The sequence below is a fragment of the Lissotriton helveticus genome, chromosome 5_1 (assembly GCF_964261635.1).
Source record: "Lissotriton helveticus chromosome 5_1, aLisHel1.1, whole genome shotgun sequence".
NCBI classification, from domain to species: domain Eukaryota; kingdom Metazoa; phylum Chordata; class Amphibia; order Caudata; family Salamandridae; genus Lissotriton; species Lissotriton helveticus.
This window is the reverse complement of record NC_136065.1, coordinates 968,155,849-968,175,449: the sequence shown is the minus strand read 5'-3', so window position 1 is coordinate 968,175,449 and position 19,601 is coordinate 968,155,849. Positions and strand designations below refer to the sequence as shown.

At 45.7% G+C, this 19,601-nt stretch overlaps 1 long non-coding RNA gene across 1 annotated transcript in view; it reads right to left on the bottom strand.

Moving 5' to 3' along the window:
- Positions 1–902: 902 nt before the first annotated feature.
- LOC144753462 (uncharacterized) overlaps positions 903–19,601 on the bottom strand; it is a 107,182-nt gene continuing 88,483 nt past the window's right edge. Inside the window, exon 4 of the long non-coding RNA XR_013594371.1 lies at positions 903–1,151. This is a non-coding gene — a long non-coding RNA (uncharacterized LOC144753462). The remainder of the gene's footprint in view (positions 1,152–19,601) is intronic.

Here is a 19,601-nt window from a genome sequence, read left to right as displayed (position 1 = left end):
TGCCTTCAAGTTAAGCCTTACTGCTCTATGCCAAGGTAGCAGAGAATGAGCACAGGTTAATTTGGAGTTTGCTGGTGCCATACCCTGAGTAGGAATATGGTTGGTGCCTGACCAGGGCTCACACCCCAGTCAACCATTAACCTAATTTTTAGCACAGAAGTATTAGAGAGTCTGTCTAGCACATCATAAAATGTTATCTCTTCAATTTGTTAATATTTTATATTTGTGCCTGTGGTAATATGTTTCCATTTTCACTTTAATTTCTTCTTTCTTTGCTTCTGTCATGGTCAAGGTTAATTCTAAATAAAGAGCTGTAAATTAGAAACAGAATTTTGTTTTCCGTAACTTTTTACTGTAATGTAGGGATCCCGTATATTTAAATCTACACTGCTGAGTCTTGGGGAGGTCTCAAATGGGGTTGGAGAGACCTTTGCCTTTTTCCCGCTGTGCCTATTAACGGGCCTAATATATGACCTCAAATGCAAAGGAAAATATAAGCTGGTGGTGAAAAATCTATGTTGTATTGCACCATGCTAAGTGCGTTTAGACAATCTTTCACGACTATTAGGCTTCAGGAAAAATGCAGAGGGAGGCTGGATGGCAGACTTTCAGTGCTCAGAGAAAAACTAGAACATGAACTGGTAAAAAAATGGAGAACACTAAAAAAGACGGACATTCCTTGGGTGCCATGTTTCAAAGGTTCAAGTATATTTCTGTGCAGAAACATTGAGTTAACCATGTGGGATTGTCTGCCTCAAGAGGGGAGAGGAATTACCCAGTACGTGTCACCATTCAGTGGACCACCCTCAATAATTTGTCATTTACCTTTGGATTGAAGGGGGTAAAGTAAAATTGAATCAGAGGCAAGCTCACAGGAGAGTATAACTAAAGTTTAGGGTTGATGAAGGTAGATTTATTGATTTTTGAGTGTTTGGAGGTATATGACTTGAAAAACAGCAGGTCTACACAGTGGTAACACATGACACTTGTGGTGGTTTTGAAGGATTTCAGATTAATCATTCATCTCCTGATAGATGTCAGACGTCTTGTGTCCATGATGATTTATTTCGTGAGTTGGGCCTTGTGGGTCTCTTCATGGTTTCCTGATTACTGGATGGAAACAGGTCACCCTCTGTTAGTGGGACATCCACCTGAAAATCAGAAGAAGTCAACATCCTTAATAAGAAAGGCAGTTCATTTCTCTGACATGGACAGCAGAAGTGGGGTCTGATTTAGATCACACTTCTTGGTGTATTTGATATTAAACTTTACTAAATATTTCCATGTTAACAGCTCAATTTTTCTTTCACACATGGATAAGCGCAGTAAGCGCCGGGACGCCTCTTTGCTGAGGCAGCTGTTGCGCTTTACAAGTTGGGCTAACATAACATAACATAACATAAGCAACAATCAAGCTTGCTGCCACAGGTGCAGCTTGAGGGGTCCAATGGAAAATTTCCGTGCATCTCTGTACTTCTTTATTTTGATACCTCCCTGCTGCCTTTTATACCTCCCCACTGCTCCACCGACCCTTCACCTCTGCCCACCCCTATAACATTTAGCATTATAATCTACTATAAGTGCAGTATACTTTTTGTATGGTGAAGATAAGAAGTTGCTGTGCCAAATCATATATCCAAATGTCTTTGTACATGAACATGTCAGGCCTACATGGAGGTTATCATTCTAGTGCTTTCGTCCCTCTGATTATATATATATATATATATATATATATATATATATATATATATATATATATATACAATATCCAAACCTGACATTTATTTTTCGAAATCATACCTTCTTCGTAGAAACCCTCTGCAATTCAACTAAAAAAATCTTTTGTTTGTCATTTAATTTATGTATGAATTCTTCGAAGGTAGCTACCTGATACATTTCATGCAGCCAAAAGGCGTGAGCTTAAAAAAAAATTCTCAATGCTGTAACGATTAGTACTGTTTAGCACGTGCGCAGCACCCAGATTTTTGATCCTAAGGAATAAGATGGTTTGTCTTTTATCCTTTTTTGCAAACGATATACATAGTTTCAGATTTCTAAAAAATTGCCTACACTCTATTAAGAAAAAACTATTAACATGTTTATTTATGCAAATGTTTGGTACTCACAATCACAAAATTTATTTAACTAAATGTAATCTTCCTCAGTACAAAAATGTAAGTGTTCTCCTCATATAATATTTTATTTCTAAGCACAGGATTTTCAGGAGTAGAAGGAGGCTGAGATGACTTTGTTCTTCTCCTCTTTATATGTCAATCAGTCAGCGATCATGACCCCCAGATTCTTTACCTTCTTTACCTGCTTGGAAAGGGTACCTATTTCCTCCAGCCACCACTTGGGGGACCAAAAAGTTGTATTATTGCTGAACAAGATGTCTTCAGTCTTTGAAGAATTAAGTTTTAGACAATTTGGATTACTCCGAAGGCCTACTGCACTCATGCAGCTGCGGAAGTCATACTCATATCAGGGCCATTATCCGGTAAAGAAACCACAATCTAGGTGTCATTGGCGTAAGACACCAATGGCAGCCCAAATTATTTAATTAAGGCCACCAGGGAGGTAACAATGTTGGGCCCAAGGATGAGCCCTGTGGTACCCCACAAGGCAGCATAAACCGTTCCGAAGTGACATTTTTAAAAGAGACTAATTGTGTACGTTGTGTCAGGAATTCTAAAAAAATTAAAGGCTAAACATGGATCCCGAAGTTCTGAAAATGGTCAACCAAAAGGTCATGACTGACCGTCTCGAAAACTGCAGATAGGTCCAACAGGATAAGGCAGCATTACCCCCCTTATTCGCTGTAGCTCTGATCTCTTCTGTAGCCACCATGAGAGCTGACTCATGTATGACGGTAAAACGCATACATTTACAATGCATGCCTTTACAACGCATACATTTACATACATACCACTACAACGATTTTTTTTAAAACTACACTTACAATGCATTTCATTACATCGCATTATACCTTTACAACGCATGCCATTACATTGCATTTAAAGTAAGTGTTGGATAGTGTAGGGGTAAAAATTACTATTCTATCTCCAGGGGGTGCAACAGTAGGGTAAGTGTTGGATAGTGTAAGGGTAGCAATTACTATTCTAACTCCAGGGGTTGCAACAGTAGGGTAAGTGTTGGATTGTGTAGGGGTACTATGCGTTGTAATGACATGCAATGTAATGCCTGCGTTGTAGTGACATGCGATGCAGTGTCATGCGTTTTATTGTCAAGCAATGTAATAGATGCGTTGTAATGACTGTGTTGTAAATGTAGTGCGTTGTAAAGGTAGTTTCCCACTCCATAGTGAACCCATTACAGATGCTGCATTGTGTGTCATCACGTAGAGTGTTGTATTCCAAAAAGGCAGCAAGCCGAGAGTTAATGACTTTCTCCACCAGTTTAGCTGGAAATGGGGCCTTGAATTAGGATGGTAGTTGTTTAGGTTCTGCTCACTCAGGTTTGTTTTTTCTAGCAGTGGAAGCACTGGCGCAGCCTTCCATTGCTTTGGGAACACACCCGAACTGAACACAGAATTAAAGATTTTAATCAGAAATGGGGCTACTACCTCAAGAACTAAATGACAGATATTGAGTGGGCATGAGTTGTTTGGAGAACCAGATTTTTACTGGGAATTGCCTGAATAACTTGATTCACCGTTAACGTGGCAAACTTAGTAAGGATGGGCGTATTTAAGAGCCCTGCATTGGCCACATTGCAATTCAGGCCCTTGAACCCACTAGTGGTGAATTTATTAAAGATTAATTCTACTTTCTGATGAAAGAAGCTTTCCAGGGTATCGTGAAAGCCTGAATACTATCTGCTGAATTACGAATAGTTTGGGCTGATAGCTTGGTAACGGTCTGAAAATGCAACTTAGTTGAATTAATGGCTGACTTAATTTATTTGGTGAAAACTGCAGATTTTACCTCTAAGAGACGCTTCTTGTAATGATTAGTAAAAGATTTGTATGTATCTCTTTCTAGGGCAATGTAGTCTTCCCACCAGATTCTCTCTTGTTCTTCAACAACTTAGATTGTACAACCTGAGAGTATCATTGAACCAGGGTGTGGTGGGCTCGCATCTTCTGGTTACTTTGAGTTTGGCGGGAGCTACTTTATTAGTCGCTGTATGGAGCCAGCCTGTAAAGTTTTTCACCATATACTCTGTGTCATTGGTTTCTTCTGGTAGGGAGTCTTTGGGTATTGCTCTTAACTCTGGGGCTTGATCGTTATGCCATACGTGCGAGTCAACGACATTTCTGGCTACCTTTGTACACATGGGTTTACTGGGAAGCGTTATATCCCAGAGAAATGCCTTATAATCTGTTCACGTTAGTGAGAGCGTAATGGGCCAGGAAAGCAACGGGTTGTTAGTAAAGATTCCATTGAGAGTGTGCATGCCCTGATGTGCAGGACCAACTACTAGTTGGGCAAGACTGAAGCAGGTCATGGTAGCTATGAGCAAGTCTATGTCTGGATCTTATTTTAACCTCCAGATGGAAATTCAAGTCTCCTAGTATAGGGAAGTCTGATTTGATAGAAAAGGATTCCATGAATGATTCTTAAGACTGGATAAATGAGTTTCTGTGTCTCGACCGGTGATAGAACAGGAGCCCACTGAAAGACTGTGATTTGGTCAGTTCAAAATTAAACAGAAGAGCTTTGTGAATGCCCAAAGAAGTGGGAGTAAACAACACAGAGAAGAGATCCTGGTAGGTAACAGCTATTTCGCCTCCCTTTTTGCATAGCCTTTCCAGCCTGGTTATGATGTAACCATGGGGACCGCCGCTGTCCTCTCTGGGCCAGAGGCCTGGTTGACCCAGATTTCGGTTCTAAATGTTATATCAATTTTACGCGATTAAAAAAATTCCTCTGCTTTTATGTGATGTTTGACAAGTGATATGGTGTTAATCATAGCACAACTAATTTTAGAGTTTGGGGGCCCTCTGGATTACTCCATCCCAGGGTTGCATGCGTAGGAGGCTGACCTGCCTTTTGCGTTTTTGAGTCAATAATCTTGGCATTGCAGACCTGACAGCGTGAATGGTGAATGGATACTACCTGAGTAGGCAGGGCTCATAAGCGGGCAGTCCTGAGTCTTACCTGAAGGTCCAAGTGCTAGGAGAGTGTCCCTTAAGGAGGCCTTCTGATTATACCTGCAGGTCTGAAGGACTAAGAGAACGGGCCTTGGGCTCGATCCAGGAGCACGGGCACATACGGACTTGACCCAGCTCACCCACTGAATGCGTCCGCTGCGTCGATAAGTTCTACAGTGCCCTAAGTAGCCCGTCATGGAGAGGGGTATGTCAACGGGGCGTAGTAAAAACACCGCTTTGCAGCGCAGGCCAAGAAAATCAGGTTGGGAAATTGAAAAGGAACTGGGAACTAGCAACCTCTTTTGCAGATCGCAGGCTCCCCCTACGAAGTTGCAAAGTACTAGTGAAGTAAAGCTACACAACGTAATGGTGAGAAAGATTAAATAATAAAATGAGCATATAAACTGGGTGCCTCTTTCTAAGATGGCATCCAATTCAGACGGAACCAGGCAACTCCGAAAGCTGCACTGAGGTGCATACAAGCAAATTAAAGCAGTTTCCACAAGCTGTTCAGTAACCTATTATAGGCTGCGCAGATGCACTCCACAGTGTCCTAAGTAGCCCATCATGGAAAGGGGCCTGTACAGGGGCATACCAAGGATGCTGCTTTGCAGCACAGGCCGAGAAAAAAAGGGTTGGGCAAATTAAAATTAACTGGGGTCCAGCAACCCCTTTTGCAGATAGCAGGCTCCCTACGAAGGTGCAAAGTACTGGTATTAATCAATCAGGATTAAGATTTTTAAAAAATGAGCATAAAAATGGGCTGCCTCTCTATAAAATGGCGCCTAATTCAGATGGGGCTGCAACTGCAGAAGCTGCTGCACCGAGGTGTATACAAGGAAATTAAAAGCAGTTTCCACAAACTGTTCACAAGCCTGTCATGGCCCTGTTAGACCTTTTGGTACCAAGCCTAGCAGGAGAGAAAAGCAATTGGGAGCCTGACAGAGGGAAGGAGCCTTTCTCTAAATATGGGAGTGATTTTAGAGAGAGTCAGATACCTTTCTCGTAGAAGTGGGGCTCAGCCGTCTCAAACGTAGGGCTTCCAGGAAGTTTTGCAGTAAAGCGAATAGGAGGCACTGCAAAAGGAGGTTGCTATAGGGGGTGAAATTACATTGATAGAAAAAATCTCTAATTACTGGCTAGCGCACAAGGTAAGACTAGTACCTCACCCACTACCTCCTCTGAATAGTCCCCATCCTGGGAACAACCATACCTGCAGAAGAAGGGCCTCCTTGAAGAAAGAATTCCACTGACTTTTTTCTGGTACCTAGGAACTGGAAATGGCAAATATCATGTTGTTATCCTCCTATTTGTCTGATCCGGTGACTCAAAAAGTAGAAGGATTCTAAACTTCAATAAAGCCCAGATGTCCACAGGACCCTAGAAGCTGCACAAACCCTGAATGGAGAGACACCTGGTCCCTATATGCCTACTCTGAGGACCTGATACCTTCAGTGGTGACCAGAATTTACTTTACCAAACGCCTTGATTGTGAGTGTTACTCCATTCATCAGGGTGGTGGAGGACATTGCTTCCTCTGTCCTGAAGGACTACCACCTGTCAAATTTAGAGATGACCTCACGGACATAATCATCTCGGTACATTGAAAGGAACACAGTCACAGTGGTTAATTTCAATGTACAAAAAGGTAGGTGAGTGGCTGCCTTCAGTTGTGACAGCTGTTCACCAAACATTTTTATTTCAGAAGCAAACTCCCACAGTGGGAATTTGATTCAGAAACACTAATGACCTCCACACTCTGTGAGCATTCTCCCAGGCTGTGAGAGTAATTCTTTTTCCTGTCCCTCATCGCCAGGTTTTTTTCTGGCTGAATGGACAGAAAAAGAGACGTTACACCGTCCACCCTCAATAGGAAAAAGGTTTAGACTTAAGTTGACTTTTTGCACGTGGGTAGCAGTGGTGTTGGGGGCAGGCCTCAGTCTTCTCTGAGTGAAACCTTCTAACCCCAGACATATCTGAAAACTAGTCACCTGGGGATGCCCTTGGGTTGTGACTTGTGAGAGTGCCACCTCTTTTTCTTACTCAAAATGCCCTGCAAACTTGAAACTTTTGTTCAAAAACCAGAATTTTCCAATATTTCTGCGACGGAAAAATTCTGAATTTGTGGGTCACAGTAAAAATCCCACTACCTAGTATTCCAATAGACCTACCAATAAAAGCACTCCATCACATATATGGGTGGGTCTATTGTATTGGACATGAATAGGCCAGATCTGTGATCATGTGAAGTCAGGGTAGTGTCAATGTGGTCTTCACATAGTCAAAGTTTTGGTCTATCCTTGTTCCAGTCAATAGGCTGACCCACATATGTGAGGTACATTTTTTTATTAGAAATGTGGGAGAATTGGATGGTTAGTCATCTGTTGTTCTTCAGGAAGTCTGGCATTTTTACTGCAGAGAATTGAAGAGATTGTGATGTTTGTTACATATCTTTTGTAAGGGAAAAAGATTCTGTATATTAAATGTGATGGGATTCATGCAAGTCATATCATATTGGATGTACATGGATCTTTAGTTTTTAGAAACGTCCAAAATTGGTAGGGGTCCCTGGCTGTAAGCTAACCCAAGGCCCAAATACTGCCCAAATACTGCAGACATCCACCTTAGAAGTTCCCTCCATTAAATTTAGGGCCTGGTGTCTGGGATCTTGATGTCTGGTTAAATCCATGAAAAACCTACAAATATTGCACAAAGGCAACCCGGGAGAACAAAGATGAGGCTTCAAGCCTGGAATGGGATCTGGTCTTGTGTGGCACAGACTGAAGGAAACAACCATGCTTTTGAGAAACAAATTGCTGAAAGTCTGACAAACATCATGTTTAGCCATTCTCCTGGCAGCCGATCAAGTTGGGGGACGTTTGGCAAAACACAACGTTTGGCACCTTAATGATAGAACCCAAGAATGTGTAAATATCTAAAAGTCGTGGCTGCTGTAGGTTTTCATACAAAATTGGGTTTATAACTGTGCCTAAACACATGTACCCTAAACCGGTCTTTCACCTTCATTTGATTTCGAAATATCCCAAATTCATGGCTTCCAGTTTATTGACCATGGGCACCGCAAACCAATGGAAAATAGATATTTAGGGTACTCCACACTCAAGAGACCTAGTAGAATATAGATGTAGGTTATTTCTTGGCAGGGATATGGTCCTGCATGAAGGACATGCTCCTGAATGCCCTCCTCTGTGAAAAACGTCATGTAGATAAACAAGCCTGTACCTAATAATAAGTAGTTTTGTTTTTTAGTTTTGGACTCCTGTTTTGGTAAGGTAGTGAATGCATTTCCAGCCCTCTCATTAGGGGAATCAGCCAACAGGTTTTTGCCGCTGGTGTTAGCCCACTTTTTGAAATTCTATAAAACAGAAAAAAGTTCAATAGTATCTTGTAGCAAGCTCAGGAATTATGTCTGAAACTAAAAACAGGTCTCATAATCTAGCATTTCGCTTTCAGTTGCTCTTCAAAGTTCAGGAATGCACAGCTTCTAGTTTATAATTGCGGGTATACTAAACCCATAAATACCCCTTATAAGTTGGCTATCTCTACCCTCTGTAGACCCAGGAGAGCACAGATGTGGGAAAAGCCTTGAAAGAGATATGTTATTGTTTTAGGGAGCTTCGACAGACTTACCATGTTTGGGAAAAAATTTATGAAAAGGTGAAGAATGTAATTTATCCATATTCTCCAGCCCGGGCATTTAGAACAAGTGAGGTCTGAGGTACATCACATGATTCCTCATACTGCATAGAATTAGAAAGTATGCAGTCTTTATACTTTGCATTAAGACCTGGTTGTATATATGACAAGAAATCAAAAGAGCATCATGAACAATGATTCTGATGCAGTTTAGTGGTTTGTGCCTATATTACACACATGATTGCATAGACTACATTCCCTAGGAAAACCCAGATGAATGTCGTATTACATAACTCCAGACATTCAGCACAATATTTCTTTAGTGAGTGTTCCAAAATGTAGACTTGGCAATTTGAGAAATGCAGTTAAAAAATTAAATTATATCCACTTTTTTTATTCTATCCTCAGACAGCAATACAATATTGATGTGGGTTTGATATGAACAAATGGCTCTATACTAAAAATGTGTGTAATTTGTATGAGTGTACAGCGAGACCAAAGAGGTACATGAGTTTGAACAACCTACAACAGTTTTTTTAAATATTATTCTGGCACATAGGTGTGCACACATTCAAGCAATTAAATGATTAGAGACTGTGTTGATCTACTTGTCATATTACCATCACAGATGATCCTCTTTCAACAACATGAAGGAGATTTGGTCAGCCACTGGAGAAGCAATTTTGCTTCCCCATTTCTTCTCCTAATGGTCTGAGCAGTTGATATATAGAACCAAGCTAATAAGTGTGAACCTTTGTACTAAAGGAATGACCTGAGGACCTGAGAAAGCAATGCAATGGATAATCTATCCATTCCTGTCTCATGATATCCCACTTGCAACACAAGCCCTTAAATCAGATTAACTATGCAAGCCAGAGTCACCTTGTGTTGCATAATACATCTGGAGTAACTAAAGAGCAGCGTTGTGTTACTCTGCAATGAGAAGATGTCCAAAGGTGCCCCTTACTGCACAAAAACAATTTTACCTGAACACAGGCATTCTTGGACCATGCTGCAAGGGTGCCTGAATTGTCGCTAGGTTGCACTCAGTGTGCCAGCGCAGAGGGAGAACAGGAATGCGCCATATCTTTGTAGATATGGCGTATTTCTGATATCTCCATTTTACACAGTGCAGCAAGTTGTCTTGTTGCGCTGTGTTGTGTCAAATCTTTACAATTTTTTATAAATCTGCCCCTTGATCTCTAGTTTCAGAATAATGCCCACATTCTGCAGTCATCCTCCAGGGAAGCTCCCTCTAATAATAACATGGTCTGGTCACTAGTGCCTAGATCTTTGCTCAAAACCATAAAAACCCCATATATATCATACTAAGGCAAGTCATGAGAACTCAGATATGGGTTAAGCTTTAGAAGGCACTTTGTAATTGTGTCAGACACAAGTAGGCAATAGCCAAGTTTTTAGCAAACAGATTGCTGACAATCTGACAAACATCATGTTAAGCCACAATCCTGGCCAGCCGATCAGGGTAAAGGAAGTTTGGCACCCAGTGAAAGGATTTTGAATCGAAATAGTTTAAAAAGTTGTGGTTGTGTTAGGTTTTTAGACAGCACCAGGGTGACTCCTGTTACCAAAACAAGCATTGGAAATGCAATAGGTCTCAGATTTATTTGAGTTTGAGCTAATGGCATTGTAAATGGCAATGTCTTTTCGCCATGTGTTATGGAGTGTACACATGTGGTGTGTAGTGGAATTATGTCGGTTGGATTTGAATTGTAGCAATGGTGGCATGCTGTGCTTTAGATATGTATAATATGTTTAAAAGTAAAGTGTGCCATACTGTGATTGCTGCAATTGTTAATTGTGGATGCGTTAGCAATTGTAGTGTGTACTGATGCCTGGTGGTGTGTGTGCCTGTAGAAATTGTGCACTGATGGCTGGTGGTGTGTGTGCCTGGTGAAAGCGTGCACTGCTGGCTGGAGGTGTATGTGCCTGGTGGAAGTGTGCACTGACAACTGGTGGTGTGTGTGCCTGGTGAAAGCGTGCACAGACGGCTGGTGGTGTGTGTGCCTGGTGAAAGCGTGCAATGATGGCTGGTGTTGTATGTGCCTGGTGAAAGCGTGCACTGACGGCTGGTGGTGTGTGTGTGTTCCTGGTGGAAGCGTGCACTGACGGCTGGTGGTGTGTGTGTGTTCCTGGTGAAAGCGTGCAGTGACGGCTGGTGTTCTGTGTGCCTGTTGAAAGTGTGCACCGATGGCTGGTGGTGTGTGTGTGTGTGCCTGGTGAAATTGTGGTGGTTTGCGTGCGGTGGTGAGTGTGTGGTGGTGAGTTAGTGTGTGTGTGTGTGTGTAGTGTTGTGTGGGTGGTGGTGTGTGTGTGTGCTGTTGTGTGGGTGGTGGTGTGTGTGTGTGGTGTTGTGTGGTGTTGTGTGTATGTGTGTGTGGTGTGTGTGTGGTGTGTGTGTGGTGTGTGTGTGTGGTGCGTGTGTGGTGTGTGTGTGGTCTTATGTATGTAGTGTTATGTGTGTGATGTTGTGTGTGTGGTGTTGTGTGTGTGTGGTGTGTGTGAGTGGTGTGTGTGTGTTGTGCATGGTGTGTCTGTGTGAGACACCAATAGGCCATAGGTGGAGCTACGCAACCGCCTATGGCCTATTGCGTGTTCTGTTAAAAAACAGCACGCATGCGAAGGCCAATGAAAATGGACCTTGGAAATAACACGCACGAGCTGCGTGGAATGTCCAGGTCCATTTTCAAAACACCGGGAAAAAGACTCTCGCTGCACGACACTGCATGCGCAGTGTACGCTATACCCGAGCCCTAAAAAGGCAGTGCTAGTGGAGAAGGTGGGTGACAGCCTCCTAAAAACAAAATTGGAAACCTCTTTTCCTAACAAATTAAGCACTGGTGGTCACTTTAAAGGGAAAATTGGTGAGATCAGTGGCAGTGGGCTGTCTGTGACATCACAATCTGAGAGGGCAAGACTAGTGCAGTGCTGTATTGTGATTTATTAATGTCGGCGCTTCACATGTTAAGGAAATACAATTTCTTGAGTTTTGAAGAGCTAAAATGATGGTTGTTGTGTGATTTACAAAGCAAGCACTGTCTGGGCTTGGCTCGTTCACGGACACAAACATAGCCCACCTCTAGCCACAGAACTAAGCAGAGTCGGCATCCATAATGTACATTTACATTAATCCGGGGCTCTGTAGGCACCTAGGTGTCTCTCTTACTTTACACCGTTGAAGGGCATGCATGCCCGAGAGAGAAAATGGCTGGACAGGTTGCAGTTTCACGGCGAGGCTCAGATGAGTTTTTTATTGCCCCGCTCTGATGCTCTTTTTATTGTTTTCTGTCAAATGAAAGGCAGTATCAAACAGGTGATTAGTCCACTTCGGATACAGGTGTGTGTAATCCGCAGATTTGGGTGGGAATCATTATCAAATATTTTGGAAGGCAAATGCGGCTACTACTGCAGAACACAGCGCGTAATGAAATTTGCATGGTGTTTTTGTAGGGCTGCTCTTGTATCTTGTAGGTCCCTGTTTCCTTTATTGGTACATGTCACAGTGGCTTTTGAGGAGACGATTAAAGACCCGCGTTTTGCTATTTTTGTTGTGAAGTTGTTTACGTTTCCAATGTTCTCTCTGAAATCGCACATTCTCTGGAGTAGTATAAAATACACAACCAAAGCCAATGCTAGGCAAGCTTTCTTAACCTATACCAAGTGTGCCTCGTTAAAATACCAAATCTGAGCCGAAAGCTCTGGGCTGGAGAGTGACGGCCGTTGGTACCAGGGCTGCGGCTCCGATGAGCCTGCTGTGTGTAGAGTTTTATTTTGGCGGAGGGCGGCAGCACTTGTTTTTTTTGTTTTGTAATAACATGCAATTTGCTTGTGTAGTTATGTATATTTGGTGAGAATAGTAAACATAGGCACCCAGTATTGCTCTAAACAATCATTTATACTGTGAAAAGCCTGAGCACAGATTTTTGAGGTTGTTAAGCCGTGATTTGCATAAAACAGGATGGGCACATCCTTTTACGGACTAAGAAAGTGAAACAATTTCCTCACCCAGGCCCTACTTTTCTTGTATTATCAACATTTTCCACTTAGAGGCACTAAAGAGTCAATCAATCAATCAATCAATCAATCATAACACTTGTATAGCGCGCTACTCACCCGGAAGGGTCTCAAGGCGCTTGGGGGAAGGGGGCCGCTACTGCTCGAACAGCGAGGTCTTTAGTTGTCTCCTGAAGGCTAGGTGGTCCTGGGTCAGCCGAAGGTGGATGGGGAGGGAGTTCCATGTCTTGGCCGCCAGGTAGGAGAAGGATCTGCCTCCGGCGGTGGCTCTTCGGATGCATGGTACGGCGGCGAGGGCGAGGCTAGCGGACCGTAGCTGGCGGGTGGGCGTGTGGAAGGTCAGGCGGTCATTGAGGTACTTGGGGCCCAGGTTGTGGAGAGACTTGTTTGCGTGGGTGAGGAGCCTGAACGTGATCCTCTTGTTGACGGGGAGCCAGGTTAGGTTCCTCAGGTGGCCGGAGATGTGGCTGCGTCGAGGGATGTCCAGGATGAGTCGGGCGGAGGCGTTCTGGATGCGTTGTAGTCTTTTCTGTAGCTTGGCTGTGGTTCCGGCGTAGAGGGTGTTTCCGTAGTCCAGCCGGCTGGTGACGAGGGCCTTGGTGACCGTCTTCCTGGTTTCGATCGGGATCCATCGGAAGATCTTGCGGAGCATGCGGAGGGTGTGAAAGCATGAAGAGGAGACGGCGTTGACTTGTCTGGTCATCGAGAGGGAGGAGTCCAGGATGAAGCCCAGGTTGCATGCGTGGTTTGTCGGCTTGGGGGCGGTGCCCAGGGCTGGGGGCCACCAGGAGTCGTCCCAGGCGGAGGGTGATGGTCCAAGGATGAGGACTTCAGTCTTGTCTGAGTTCAGTTTCAAGCGGCTGTTCTTCATCCACTCGGCGACGTCTTTCATCCCTTCGTGGAGGCTGGTTCTGGCGGTGTCAGGGTCTCTGGTGAGGGAGAGGATCAGCTGGGTGTCATCGGCGTAGGAGATGATGTTGAGGTTGTGTTGGCGTGCGATGGTTGCGAGAGGTCTCATGTAGACGTTGAAGAGGGTGGGGCTGAGTGATGATCCTTGCGGGACGCCGCAGATGACTTTGGTGGCCTCGGAGCGAAACGGGGGGAGGTGGACTCTCTGTGTTCTTCCAGCGAGGAACGAGATGATCCACTTCAATGCCTTCTCTTGGATGCCGGTGTTGCTGAGGCGCTGGACTAGGGTGCGGTGGCAGACAGTGTCGAACGCGGCGGAGAGGTCCAGGAGGATGAGTGCCGCTGTTTCCCCGTTGTCGAGAAGGGCTCGGATGTCGTCGGTGGCTGCGATGAGGGCGGTCTCGGTGCTGTGGTTGGCTCTGAAACCGGACTGCGAGGGGTCGAGGGATCCATTCGTCTCGAGGAAGGTGGCAAAATGTCTGTTGGCGATCTTCTCGATGACTTTGGCAGGAAAAGGAAGGAGCGAGATGGGGTGGAAGTTTTTGAGGTCGGTGGGGTCCGCTGTTGGTTTCTTCAGTAGGGCGCTGAGCTCGGCATGCTTCCAGCTCTCCGGGAAGGTGGCGGTGTCGAAGGAGGTGTTGATGACGTCTCGGAGTTGGGGTGCGATGGTGAATTCGGCCTTGTTGAAGACGTGGTGTGGGCAGGGGTCAGTCGGAGATCCGGAGTGGATGGTGTTCATCGTGCGGGCTGTGTCTTCGGTCGTCACTGCGGTCCAGGTGCGGAGGGTCGTGGTGGGGTGCGTTGGTTCGACGGTTGGGTGCGAGGATGGTGTGCCGAAGCTGTTGTGGATGTCGGCAATCTTGCGGTGGAAGAACGAGGCGAGGGAGTCGCAGAGATCTTGTGAAGGGGTGATGTCGTTATTGCCGGTGCTGGGGTTGGAGAACTCCTTGACGATGCTGAAGAGTTCCTTGCTGTCGTGGGCGTTGTTGTCGAGTCGATCCTTTAGTGATTTCTTCTTGGTGGTGCGGATGAGCTGGTGGTGCTTGCAGGTCGCGTGTTTGAGGGCGGTCATGTTGTCAGTGGTCCGGTCGAGGAGCCAGGCTTTCTCGAGGGTGCGGCAGGTCTTCTTGGAGTCCTTGAGTTCGTCGGTGAACCAGGGGGCCTTCTTGCTTCTGGGTTTGCTGGGAGGGTTCTTCAGTGGTGCGAGGTCGTCGGCGCAGGCTGTCAGCCACTGCGTGAAGTTGGGGGCTGCTTCGTTGGGGTCCGGAGTGCTGGCAGGTGGGTTCTGGCTGAGGGAGGTGGTGAGCTGGTCTGTGGTGATCTTGCTCCAGCTTCTGTGCGGAACCTATTGCGGGTGGTGGTGGGTAGTGGTTTTCCTGAAGCTGAAGTGGACGCAGCTGTGGTCGGTCCAGTGAAGTCCGGTGGAGTGGCTCAAGGCGATGTGCTTGCTGGATGAGAAGACGGGGTGAAGCGTGTGGCTGGCGTAGTGGGTGGGGGTGTTGACCAGTTGCTTGAGTCTGAGGTTGCCGAGGTTGTCCAGCAGGGCGGCGGTGTTGCGGTCCTTGTTGTTCTCCATGTGAAAGTTGAGGTCCCCTAGGAGGATGTAGTCGGCGGAGGGGAGGGCGTGCGGGCTGATGAAGTCCGTGATATCTTCGCTCAATTGTGTGCATGGTCCTGGGGGGTCTGTAGATGAGGGTGCCTCTGAGGGTCATCTTTGGGTCGGAGTGAATGTGGAAGTGGAGGTGTTCGGCGGCGGTGAAGGTGTTGTCGGCGTTGGTCGTGACGCGGATGGTGTTCCTGTGGACGATGGCGATGCCTCCTCCGGTCTGGTTGACGCGGTCCCTCCTGATGATCTTGTATCCATCCAGGATGGCGATGGTGATGTCGGGGGCTGAGGAGGCGTTCATCCATGTTTCAGTGAGGAACGCGACGTCTGGTGATGTTGTGTCGAGCAGGTTCCAGAGTTCGACGGCGTGTCTGTGGACGGAGCGGGTGTTGAGCAGGATACACTTGAGGTCGCTGCTGGGGTTAGGCTTTGGGGGCGCGGTGCATGTTCGGAGGCAGGTAAACTTGCAGGTTGTGCAGGTGAAGGGTCCGTGGAAGCATTTCGGGGCGGCTTGGCAGCAGGCGGGGTTGCGGCCGGCATTGAGTGCGTTGAGGGCGGCGGCATCGTAGGTCTGTCGGGTCGTCTTGCTTCGTGGGTGCGGGCTAGGGGTCCTGGCGCTGGGCGCGGTCCAGGCGCGGACGGGCGCAGACGGGCTTACCTTTAGCACGCCTTCGACGCACAATCGGTGCGCCCGCTGCGCATCCGCGCGGTCGCCATTTATGGCCAAGTGGGAGGGAGGGAGGAGCAACTGGGAGGCGGGAGCGGGGAGGGCACAGAAGGAAAAGAGGGCGTGGCCGCTAGCATGGCGGCGGGATGCGGGTAGCGGGGCGGGCAATGACAATACAAACACAGCACTGGGAGAACAAAAATGCCAATGCAAATAACTGAGATGGAGAAGAAAGATTAACAGCACAAATGGGGAATCAGGAAGAGTGAACAGCACAAATGGCAAACAAACTGATATTATGCGACACAAATGGGGAAAAAGAAGACAGCACACGCAGTTACGGCGAGGGTCGGGATCAGCGAGGCAGAGGGTCGGGGTCAGTGAGGCAGGCTCTGTGAGCAGCAGTGAGGCGAGGAGCACACGCAGCAGCTGGTGGCCGTGCGGCGCGGGGGTGTCCTGAGACAGGTGTCCTGAGAAAGAGTTACTTCTCCAAACTAAAAACGAAGTTGACAATACAAGTTGTTCCTGAGCACATAACTAAATATTGGTATAGAGGAAAGATGAGGACACAGGAGTAGAAATCTCTAGGAAGTATGGATGGTGTGTGGTCTACAACTGATAGGTCGCCCGTGTGCTCACAGTCCAGAGGGAGTTCTTACTCGGTTTTGGGGAGCTGGTAGGTGCACCCCTGGGCGCCTTAGAACAAGATCAGTAGACGACTTGTGTGGGGAGATGGACTTTTTTTGGGCTACCTGGTGAGCTGTAGCTCGACTCTGGAGGATCCTAGACCCCCAGCGGTGAGCTTGTGGTGGATGAAAGATGCTGCCGCAGTGCACCATGGACAGGCTGGCATACATCACGCATGATAAAACGAGTGGTCGTGAACGGACACGGATTTGATTTCTCGATGGTGTGAGTGACCCGGTACCGGAAAATGTGTTCAACACACCTCGGTGGTGTGCTGCGTGCCTGGCATAATCAATACGGGCAGTCAAGGTAATTACACCACGATCCTCATAAGCGACAGGGGAACACCCCCTTGTGAACAGTAGGGGGGTATTTGGAGATGATGGTTGGAACTCTATCCAGTATCGTTCCCTTGTTCAATAGCTCAGATGAATGCCATTGAAAATGCATGCAATAGATGGTTGTGCGGGGAAACATCCGTAACAACGAAGATTGTACAACGACTTACCTGAACAACGAAGCCGGAACCACGACTTACAAAAACCCCGAATTTCATTAAGCATGATTTCCCTAAACTACGAGTCTCTCCACTACACTCTGCACCTATAAAAAAACACTCCAAAGAATTATGGGATAAAAGGGGGGTGGGGGGTCTCCCCCCACCAAAAAATGATAAATAAAAAAAAAATAGATAATGGTATGCGTTGTAAAAGAATAATAAGAATAATAAGATAATACATTTAGATCAGTTTTTTTAAAAAAGAAAGGTTCACGCAAGAAGTATTATAATTACAATAGTGCCATCTAATGGGCAAAAACGAGATATAACATTTCGTGGTTAAGGAAGTCGTGCTAAAAAAAGGTAGTGGTTAAGATAAATCGTGGTTTTTTTTGTTGTTTTTTTTTGTTTTGTTTTTTCTAGTCCTCATTTGCCCTCTTCTCACCCCTGATTTCGCGATACCGCCCTGGGGCTGCTCATCTCATATGCAAGGGTTTCGTAGCTCTTAGGAGGAAGTGTACCACCTTGACCAGTCTTCCTCGAGACTTATACCCGCCGAGATCTAAGAAGGCTTAATCATAGGACTTCACACACCTTTACCCTAATTTCACCCCCTTCACCCATAAATAACAAAAAAGGAGTCCAGAATCTATATCTTTTCTTTCGCCGATCCACAATATCCAGCTTAGCAATAGCCCTCAGTGCTCTTAACCATTTTTGTTCTGTCGGAGGGTCCGCTGACACCCAGTTTCTGCATATCTCCCTCCGGGCCAGCAGTATAGCATAAAAGAGAAATTTTGCTTTATCATCCAAGCCCTTTCCTTGTAAATCTAGTCTTCCCAGCATAACAAGTTCGGGGCTTACCTCAATCTGCTGGCCCAGTACCGCTGACAGACATGTACTTACAGCTTCCCAGAAGATCTTTATCACCGGGCACGTAACAAACATGTGTATATCATCTTCATTGAAGCTGTTACATTTGGGACACGCCACCATTCCGCCAGCCTTGAACTTAGAGAGTTTTCTGGGGGACCAATATGCCCTGTGGAGGGTAAACAAGTGATTTTTCCTTAGGTTTGCAGGTTTAACCACTTTATATAAGGTAAACATAGTTACTTGCCATTGGTCTTCTGACGCGATCCTCGGCAAGCACTCTTCCCACAAGGTCTCCGGCAAAGTAAATGGTCCATCCTCCAACTCCACAATTGACCAATACCACAACGCAACTTCTTTTTTAATTGGTCCTTCCGTCCCTAGCTTCTCTTCAAAAACATTGTGCTGACCGATTAAATTAACCTGGCCGGTCGCCCAACTTTGGATCTGTAGATATTTAAACCTTGAGAATTTGAGACCCCACTCCTGTTCACAATATGCCCACGGTGCTAAGCCCCCCTCTATAAACAATTCTCCCCACCTCTGTGGTCCATCTGTTTTCAATGACTTTGCCAGCACATCTTTAGACCAGAGAGGAGCACCTGGCGTGTCCCAAATTGGTGCCATATAGCTAAAATATGGTAGTTTTGTTGCCCTCCTAATTTTAAACCAAACCGTCGCTAGATCCTTCAGTACTTTTAATCTAATTTTTTTGAAGAACTTTGGATCGGCAAATCTATACATATATCCATGTTGCTTCACGTTTTCCATATTAAGCAACGCACTCAACAATTTCCCTATATCTGAACTCCCCGGAGTGGCCAGCAGCATCCTACAGTTCTTCATCAGGAATGCCCATGAGTAAATCTGGAAGTCCGGGGCCGCCAACCCTCCCTTCAAAAGTTTTCTCCTAATCTTTTTCCATGATAGGCGGGACCCTTTTGACGCCCAGATAAAAGACCCTATCTCGCTCTGTAACCTAACGAACCATTCCTTCTCAAATAAAAGAGGTAGGGCCAGATGTAGGTAAATCATATTTACCGACTCTTAAATACCGAATTTTACCGATTCGGTATTTAAGAGTCGGTAAATATGAAGGGGGGAGATGTAGGTATTTCAGATTCTGTAAATACCGAATCGTTAAGATTCGGTATTTACCGAATCTGTAAATACTGAATCGGTATTGACCATTAATTCCAATGGGCCTTGAAGCCCATAGGAATCAATGGGCAATACCGATTCTGTAATTACAGAATCTGTAAATACCGAATTTTGCAAGGGTGCAGGGGGTGTCACTTTGACACCCTCTGGCAACCCAAAAATAGGCATGTGCGCCATGTGGCACACAGACATGCCCTAAGGGCATGTCTGTCTGTCACATGGCTAGGTGTGCATGCACACATGTGCATGCACACCTGAATTCGGTATTTTAACACCCAATTGGATTGGATGTTAAAATACCGAATCTGAAAGGCCTGCGGCACTCAAAGATGTGCTACCTACATGTGCTTTTACAGACTCGGTATTTTTACAGAGTCTGTATTTACCGATTCGG